A 9,948-nucleotide genomic window follows, 5' to 3' on the forward strand; every position below is an offset into this window, starting at 1 on the left:
ACAGCACAAAAATACCTGACAGGGGTTGAAAGTATTCAGTGATTTTTCCAATGCTAACGAAAAAAATATTTAGCTTTGCACACACCAATAATATAATATGTTTTGTTATGCGTTCCTAACGCTTACCATCCTCATAACATCATGGATTGAGATTAATGGAGCGAGCTGTAGTAGGGATCTACTACCAAATAAATTGTATCCAAGGGTCACCCTGGTGAAATGAGATGGTTTAAAACCAGAGATTACCAAACTTTGAATTTGTAGGAAATTATGATCTGTCGGTCACACTAGGCAAATTCTGTATGTACATTTCATAAACCATACATATACGTATGTGTAATCTGCAAATATCTTTGCATGACATTGAGAAGAAAAGTTGTATTAGGTTGTATTAGAATGGAACATTGTGCCTCAAAATAAAATAAAACACAGATTTAGAACACACTGTGTTGCTTCATTTACTGTAAATAGTGTGGCATATGTTTATAGTCTTATAATAGCCTACCCGTTAAGAACTCATTAAAAGTACATTTTCAGAGACTCCAAATAACACACGGCAAGAATGAGAAAATAAGTAAGCTCTGATACTGCCATCATGGATGAGAAAAAAAGATTGTCTACTGTACAACACAGCACTTTTTAAAAAAATGTTATGCGCCTTCTAACTTTTCTAGTATGCAATAATTAAATATGTATTGAAACCTGAACTCCAGGCAAATGCAGAGTTGAAATACAAATTAGGATTTGTAATTATTTTTAGCCAGTGTTGTGATACAGGTACCCTTTGGTGTAGGCAGAATTTTATTTCAGGGGGAAGGTTAAAGCCATTTTAACACCCTCCTGGTGTTTTTTTCATGTCTGTAGCAATGACGTGCGATGCCTCCTGTGCTGGGTGAGGCGTTCCCCAGCACGCTGAAGCGCTGCCCCATCCCACCGAAGCTCCAACCCCATCCCACCGAAGCTCCAACCCCATCCCACCGAAGCCCCACCCCAACCAAGCTATGTGTGGAGGAGGGAAGGAGGAGTCTCCCTGTCCCTCACTTGCTCGATACTGCTGAGGCATCAAGATCTGTGTCCTCAGTGTTTTTTTTTTCTTTTTTTGATTGGACAGCTTGGACCAATGGCGCTTTGCCATTGGTCCAAACCATCTACAGAGCTCACAACTCTAACACAGAGCAGAGGCTGTGAAAGTTCTTGCCTCACAAAGTTAGGTTACACAAGCAGTGGGGAAGCCCGCTGATGTGTAACCTAACTACCTGTCAAAAGCTGGATGCAGTACTGCCTGTAATTAACAAGAAACGCTCCACCCAAGAACAGGTTACACAGCGGGGAGGCTTTCCCTGCTGTGTAACCTGTAACAAGCCGATCTGAATGGGGAAAAAGCTGTCAAATTCAGACTTGTAGCTGACACTTTTTTGTCCTCATAATACTAGCTGAGGCTGTGCCTCCCCTGACCGCACGTCTCTGCTCTGACACAATCTACAGGAGCAAACTCAAACAATATGTGACAGAGAAAATACACTCTGAGTTTAAAGAAACAGCACAGTTGGGGTACAGTTAGGCTGGGTACAATCCAAAGCTGACTACAGAATTCACAAAAATGCTAAAAGAAATTTTGTAAAAATCCTATCCCTAAATTCCCCTCCTACTCAAAAGAGCATGCAGTGAATGCAAGAAGACCAGGATATTTATGTACTAGCAGCTTTCTGCGAGAAATGAGTTGGAAAAAATTCTTAAAGCAAAAAAAGAAAGACTGTTGTCTGCCTAATGGAAATGTTTGCAGGCTGTGATTTCTGCCAGAGAGGGTTTTACTTGCTGATGGGGTGTCCAGAATTTTGCACATGCCACATTTCATACTTTATCATTTCCAGTTTTGTAAATGCAGAACAAATGTATGTAATACCAGTGGAAAGAGCTGAGAGATGAACATATACAGCTTGACAAACTACTCTAATTCTATTAGCTAGCAATTAGTTGGGGCCCATTCACTTCTATACACTGTGGTAAAGTGTGGTAACACATGCATTTTACTACAGGTTAACATATTGCTTGTTAACATGTGAACTTTGGTGCTCTTCATTGTAGTGCAATTCAATGCACTATTACAGTAAAGGAGAATGCAGGTGCACTCCAGCTCACCACCACCCAAATTCCGTGCGTTGTCATTACATTAAAAAATTGGACTTACTTGCTCTCATGGGACGAACACCATTACAATACAAGAATAATAACTAGCACTTTTCCTTGCTGTATTTGCTAGCTCACAACGTCACTTTTTACAAAGGCTGCACCCTAGCTCACTTTGGCTAGACTTTAAATGTTTCTTTCCGAAAGTCACACAAGCATTACTTGTTCCAAGTTTGTTTCCTGTTAGAGTAAACATGTGGCAGCCATTAAACAAGTTGGATCTGACAGATGAATAAAAATAGATCCTGTTCCAGTTATTTATGAACATACCAAATTTCATGGTGAAGCAAAAATAACATCTATATCCCGAATGTATAGAAAAGTGAGATATAAGAATCGTATCTTATTCACCCAGTTTCTCCAAAGTCCTCCAAACTGATAAAGTGTAACAATGTCTTTTATGAAATAATATGATCAATAATCACAATATGTGTCAGCCTAATAAAAATAGTGGGTCTCAAAAGCGGAACTTGACATCTCCAGAGGACTGCACAATAGCTAAGTTTTTGTGAATTTACTATTATCAATAATTAGGATGGCAATAACAATATATTAAAATAACAGCATTCTTCCTTTATTTTGAACAAACCGGCGCAACAATTCTGCTTTTCAAGGAATTTTTTATTTCAGTTGATTAAACACATTGACCGAGGAGAAGTTTCAGTTCAGGAGAGATTTTTTCCTCTTTCAGTAATATGTCACAACCCAGGAAACACTTCACACCTTACAACCTTTTTGTGTAAATTGTGGATCATGCAAAGGGGATCTCTGTAAAAAAATACAAATAAATAGTTTTTTACTATTATTCCCCAATACATTGAGTTATGTGAATGGAGGAGCAGTTGAAAGACAGAATTTTCCATTGCCCATTCACAGAATATGATGCATTGTGAAATAATAATAATACAAGCAGTCTGAATGACAGAGAGGGCAGAGGGGGGCAACTTTGCAGACTAGCAGCAGTGGCTGTTAGCTCACAGCGCAATAATACAGCTGCTCAGGGCAAAATCCAGTGGCTGTGAAGGGAGTACTAAGGGGACAATTTTACAAAGACTCAGCAGCCTGCAGGTAATAGGACATGACACACATCATTAGGAATAACTACTTTGTTTGTGATACAAATTTATTTGATCAAATATGCTGGATGCTTTTCAGTACATTCTTGTTATGCGGGGCAATTTAAATAACACATATAGTGCTGGAGAAAGCTATAGGCTGCAGTGCAAAGTGAATGGCTTAGCCCACAGTATCCTTCAGTGAATTCCATTTTAAGGGGTTACACTGTGTTTTCATAAAAATGAAATTAGGCATCTTGTATTTAATTGATAATTGAGTTTCTATCTGTCATGAATTTCTCAAAGCTGGCCTGAACAAATTAATTCACATATTCCAATATGAATAAACAGGAAATACATAGTTGCCAACATTTCCAAAAGATTTCCCAAGGCACTTTTTTTTTGCTGTGCCTCCAGCAAGCCATTGTAGGCGATACATGTACTTTAATTAGGGGTGGGGCATTCATTTAAAATGCGTATGGTTCTATAAGAGGCATACCGATAGCCTAATGTATAATTTTCTTTTAAAATGCTGTCGAAACAGGAAGAATTGTCAGAATAAGGTCCGAAACACAACCAGAAATGTTTATCTGTTTTGTAAGCTGCACATTTTAGCTTGTACAGTCTATTAAAGTGTGCCAACAGTCTATTTAAAGTGTGGCAACCCAACAGCTCTTGCGGAGAATACAGCGATAAAAAAAACAATTATACTGCAAACACATTTGCCTTAAAATATTTAGAAAACATAATGTAAAACTAACCTTTCTGCTGAGTACTTCGACACTGTTGTGATTGCTAATGGGTTGAAAGTTTTTGTAGGTGGTAGGAGTACAATGTACAACATAGTGAATGCAACGCAGGGCTCAGGAGTATCATGTACAACATAGCGTATACAGTGCAGGGGTCAGGAGTATAATGAACACCATAGAATATGCAGTGCAGGGGCCAGGAGTTTAATGTATATGCAGTGCAGGGGCCGGGAGTATATTATACAACATAGTGTACAGTACAAGGGTCAGGAGTATATTGTAAAACATAACATATATAATGCAGGGGTCAGGAGTATAATACACAACTTAGTGTATACAGCGCGACAGGGGGTAAGGGGTATGACCTACAATATAGAATATACAGTGCAGGGGACAGGAGTATACCGTACAACATAGCATATACAGTGCAGGGGTCAGGAATATAATGTACCACATATTAAATGCAGTACAGAAATTAGGACTGTGTAAGATGTAGTACTGTGCACAGAGTACAGTGGTCAATAATATTGTGCCCCTTACTGCTGGCCAGTGTGAAAAAATATGCCCCAAGTTGGTTTATGAAAATGGAGTAAAAGACTCCAAAAACAAAATCAGGTTTAGGAAGAATATAAAAGCACATCGCTGTCTTCCGGAATATAAAAATTATATTTAATAAATATATTATTAAGCATTTATTATAAATCATATAAAAACTTACTTGAACCATATAGTGCCAAACTTTATCACCGACACATACCTATTGTGCAATTAGAAACATAAGAGCCACTAGATACACTGGTATATTTTCGAGTAGCTTTGTCGTATCGTCATACAAAATAACATGAGGCTCCTGCACAGCTGCAAATTATCTATAAATAATTGGGTATATTTCATTGGATTAGCTGCTTAGGTCAGTTACATAGTTACAGTTCCAACTTGAGATACATAAACTTTCTTTTATTCCACCTAATATTCCCTTTGTCAGCATAATTATTACTATCTAAGATTTATATAATGAATCTAACTTGCATAAACATCGATTCATATATAGCAAACTCATATCCTAAGTATCTACCTTTTCAGCAACTTTATATTCAGTAGTACAGCATGTCCTCTTTTTGTCTGATTGCCAGATATAGGCCAGTACAAAGAAAAACCATGCTTGGCACATAAATACATTACCATCCTTTAGGGATCAGCAATATTTTCACCAACTTGATGAATAATTAACAGTGTTATATCCATCAGTGCGTAGAAGATATCGGCAAACAGATACGCTGTTGCCCTTCCTTTCTATTCAGCATCCCTTGTGAAATCATCCCCACATGCTCAGTCACAAATATTTATCCTCTATTGGACTAATCATCTTAAAGTTGGCATTGACTTCTTCATTATGGAGACAAGCGATAATAGCTCAGCACTCCCACAGCCCTAGAACTTCACAACCCTCTAACTATATATATATTAAGGGGGTTCGGGCCTGTGGTATCTGAGCATCCACATGAAAATATCAGGAGATGTATAATCAGGGTCCTGTTGCTAGCATGCAGGCAACCATAACTACGGTCAAGCAGGTCTTTTTAATAAATGTATCGAATAGATCATTATGCGACAACAGTATCTGGCAACCCAGACACCAGAGTATCATTATGCACTGACATGTTACATCTTGGTCTGAGACTCCATCAGGGTCCCATAGTCACAGAGTTGAAACCAGCATAAGCTGTTTTCCCTGATCTCAGTGGGTTGATTTTCTCCTGTCTTCTGCAAAGTGGGAATGACAATCACTGTGTTATGAATATTTATCTGGCTAAACCAATCCCTGAAGTTTTAGCTCAGAGATAAATCTTGGGAGATTATAAATATTTGGGGCACCTTTCCAGAATGTTCTCTCCCTTCCTGGGTTCTGCCTGGGGAGGATGCCTGTTTATAGGATAATTTCTTGAGCCTTGCCTCATCCACATTGCCCTAATGGGAGCAGTGCTGCATAATATAGGCATTTTTGGTGTCTAACTAAATGGTATGTTCTCATGCATCTACATTACCCCTTTTCATGAAGGTAACTCCATTGCTGCAGAGGTTATGGCATATGGACTAGAGCTGAGAGCTTGAGAAGTATAAAAATTCAATTTTAGGTCAAAACCAGATTGTTTATTGTTAAACTTCTCTCATAGACTGTATAGAACAGGATCATTTAAGACAGGGCCCTCATTACGAGTCTCGTGGTGAGTCAAATGGGTCTTCAGGTAGTTAAAGCATGGCTGCTGATGCACCGACATGATGATTAATTACCCTTTATGTTACTGCTTTAAAAATTTAGGAGAAAATAAAGATGGCTCAATGTCCAATACAACTCCTTTATTCTCTCCAAACAGTTTAGAGTTTGTCAGACCTCACTATCATCACATACAGTACTTACCAGCACTATGGGTACACAGCACCAGATAGGTAACTGAGGTGTGTAATTAAAATATGGTTTTGTTGGGTGTGGAATCAAATGTGATTATTATATCAGTAATACGCAATAACAGTATTTGTACTATAGTTAACTCTTAATTCAGAATTATGTGCTAAGATAGGCATGAATATTAATCAAATACAAAAATCTGAATGCTGTGCATGGAACTTTAAAAAGGATGGAATATCTTTATATAAACTACTGGTAGCTCTGTTTATATAGATTTACATAAGTGAAATACAGTATTAGTAAACAAATGAGAAAACAGCTTTGCCTGTCTTGTGCAGTTTAATTCATATTTGGAAATGAATGTTTGAACCTTGCCTTACTTCTATGCTGAGATGAGGTTAAGCAGCTATGTCGTGTTCTAATAGATTCTGACATGAAAAGCTATTTTGATGATATTAAATAAATAGTGATTCCTTTCCTGTCTGAAGGTCATCCTGACCTTACTGGAAATGCCAGGCACGGAAGACAACAATACTGCTTGTAGCTTGCTTATAAATGAAGGAGACATACGCAGGAAGCTTTGCTGCTAAATAATATTAAAGTCCCTTTGAGTAAAGATGACACTGATTCATTGAGCAGTGTTCCATTTAGTTCCAATAAACGTGACAATAAGAATATATATGAATAGAGGCCTATTATCAGGGACACAATGGATGGGATTCCATACAAATGGCAGTTTTTAGACCGACTTATATTTATCCATGCACACTCCAGACAAAGTGATTTTGTGTGTTGTATTGCACACTACCTGAACTGTCACTCTTTAAATGTGTTTATTTATTGTTTGCTCTGCTTTATGTGGATTGTGCAATGCGTTCACTCCATTCAGGTCCCCACATGGCAGCTTGGTCCACTGCACGGTGGGATACAGTGCACTGCAATAAAATGCTGCATGTTTGCATCATCTGTGTTGTGGTGTGAATGGGGCACTTTGAAAACAATTGTTCTTTATGTGTCCTAGCAGTGACCTGCGTTGATCCTGTGCGGTACAGCGCAGGGTCACCCCCCCCCCCAACCCCCACACTCTGTAGTTTCAATTGCCAAACCCTATGGAGTAGGGTAGGCAAGAGAACCACACTAAGGGGGGCCAGGAGATTGACACTCTCCTCGAAGTGTCAGCTTCTGACTAAATATAACCAGTAGGCAATACTGTTACAGACTACTTTCCTCTCAACTGAGAACAGCTAACATGCAATCTAGGAGCTGACAACTTTTTGTTTCTGTAACAATCCCTCTATTAGGCCCCATTCACACCTAGACGTTTTGTCGTGCATATTTATGTGTGGCAAAACGCTCAGCACCTAAATTCCCATTAGTTTCAATGGCTACCATTCACACCAAGGCATTTTGTTGCCAGCTGCAAAACGCCTATCGCTCAAAAAAGTTCCTGAGCTTCTTTGGGGCTGTTGTGCATGCTTTCAGCCCCACAGACCTCAATAGAAACACCCATAAAATGCACGACTCATATTTTTATGCCTGCAATGGTTTTGATCTGCCAGTCATGATGTACGTCTTCATATGCGTGCGTCTAACGCAGGCAACAATGAGCAAAATACGCTAGGCAAAGCCACGCCCAAAAACCCTAAGGCTTAGGTTTTTTTCTAGTTTATGGTCATCACACATTTTACAATCTGACCATACAATCTTTGTACAATCAACTTTAGATCCACCAATATTATGTAATAAAACCACCTATCTGGTCTATACAATCAATCTGCATCCAATCAGGCAGGCCTGTACACTACATAGTTGATGGTTGATCTAAAGGAAATTGTACAACCAGATTGTAAGGTGTGTGGTGAACTTAATGTCTCATTCACACGAGAAAAAGCCATCACGTACAGCTCTGTGCTGCGTGCACGGCCGTATCGGGCAGCTTTCCTTTGTTTTGATTTTTTTACTGTGATATATTAAGTAGCCAGTTGATCTATATTGTACCTATGCCTTAGAGATGAGTCTTAAGGGATCACCTAAAGGCAGTCAGAGTGGGAAACAGATGGACCAGTTGGGGTAAAGACTTCCAGAGGATGGGAGTTACTCTAGTGAAGTCCTGGAGGCAAGCATGGGAGGAGTTGACGAGGGAGCTGGAAAGCAGAAGGTCTTTTGAAGATCGGAGAGGACGGTTAGGGTGATACTTTGAGACAAGGTTTGAGATATAGCCAGGGGCAGAGTTGTGGATGGCTTTGTAAGTCATTGTTAATATTTTGAATCGTATCCTTTGGGCTATTGGAAGCCAGTGCAGGGATCGGCAGAGGGGGGTTGCAGACACTGAGCGGTTGGTTAGGTGAATGAGACTAGCAGCAGCATTCAGGATAGACTGAAGGGGGGATAGCTTGTGTAGAGGTAAGCCAATGAGGAGGGAGATGCAATAGTCAAGACGAGAGATACCAAGTGAGTGGATGAGTAATTTTGCGGTTTCATTGGTGAGGAAGGGGTGTATTTTGGAGATGTTGCGAAGGTGAAGGCGGCAGGATATGGATAGTGATTGGATATGGGGAAGAAAGGTGAGGTCCGAGTCAAGGATGGCACCTAGCACCTTGGCATGAGGGTAAGGTTGGATAGTTGTGTTATCAATCTCAAGGGAAAAGTTGGGGGAAGGTGCACGGGCAGGAGGAAATGTCATGAGTACAGTTTTTTGAAAGGTTGAGTTTTAAGAAGTGTTGTGACATCCAGACGGATATGTCAGTTAGTAGATTAGTGACACGCAAGGACACTGAGGGGGTGAGTTGTGGGGTAGAAAGATACATTTGAGTGTCATCGGCATAGAGATGGTATTGGAAGCCATGTGAGGTTATTAACTGACCAAGGGAGGAGGTGTAGATAGAGAAGAGAAGGGGTCCAAGGACAGAGCCTTGGGAGACCCCTAGAAGAAGAGGAGGGGAGGAGTTAGATTTGTAGGTGACACTAAAGGAGCGCTTAGATAGGTAGGATGAGAACCATGAGAGAGCAGAGTCTTGTAGGCCAAGCGAGTGGAGTTTTCTGAGCAGGAGCAGGTGGTCAACAGTGTCAAAAGCAGCAGAAAGGTCTAATAGCAAGAGTAAGGAATAGTGTCCATTGTTTTTAGCTGTTAGTAAGTCATTAGTGAGTTTTAGGAGGGCGGTTTCAAGCTTGCTGTCCTTGCTAACCCTAAAGGCTTAGGTAACTGTTAATTGTTTTAACTCTAATCCATACAGCAAATGTTGTACTGAGGAATTGTAGAGGCTTAGCAAGTTATATGAGGGATTACAGAGGGATTACAGAACATGAATTATGAAAACTGACCAGGTGTTCTGCTTCATTAACTTGGTGCTGAGAGATTAGCAAGTGGCAATACTATTTTAAGGTTGTCTGCTGTTTCATGTGTAATTTAACTAGTTTAAACTAAAGTGTATGTCAAGCCAAAAATATTTTCTTTTCTTCTCTTTTTTTTTAAAAGTTTTAGAGTGTGTGTGTATGTGTGTGTGTGTGTGTGTGTGTGTGTGTGTGTGGGGGGGGGGGGGGGTTGTGGGGG

Source organism: Nanorana parkeri, unplaced genomic scaffold (genome assembly GCF_000935625.1).
Source record: "Nanorana parkeri isolate BGI_ZX_2015 unplaced genomic scaffold, ASM93562v1 scaffold809, whole genome shotgun sequence".
Classification (NCBI taxonomy): Eukaryota; Metazoa; Chordata; class Amphibia; order Anura; family Dicroglossidae; genus Nanorana; species Nanorana parkeri.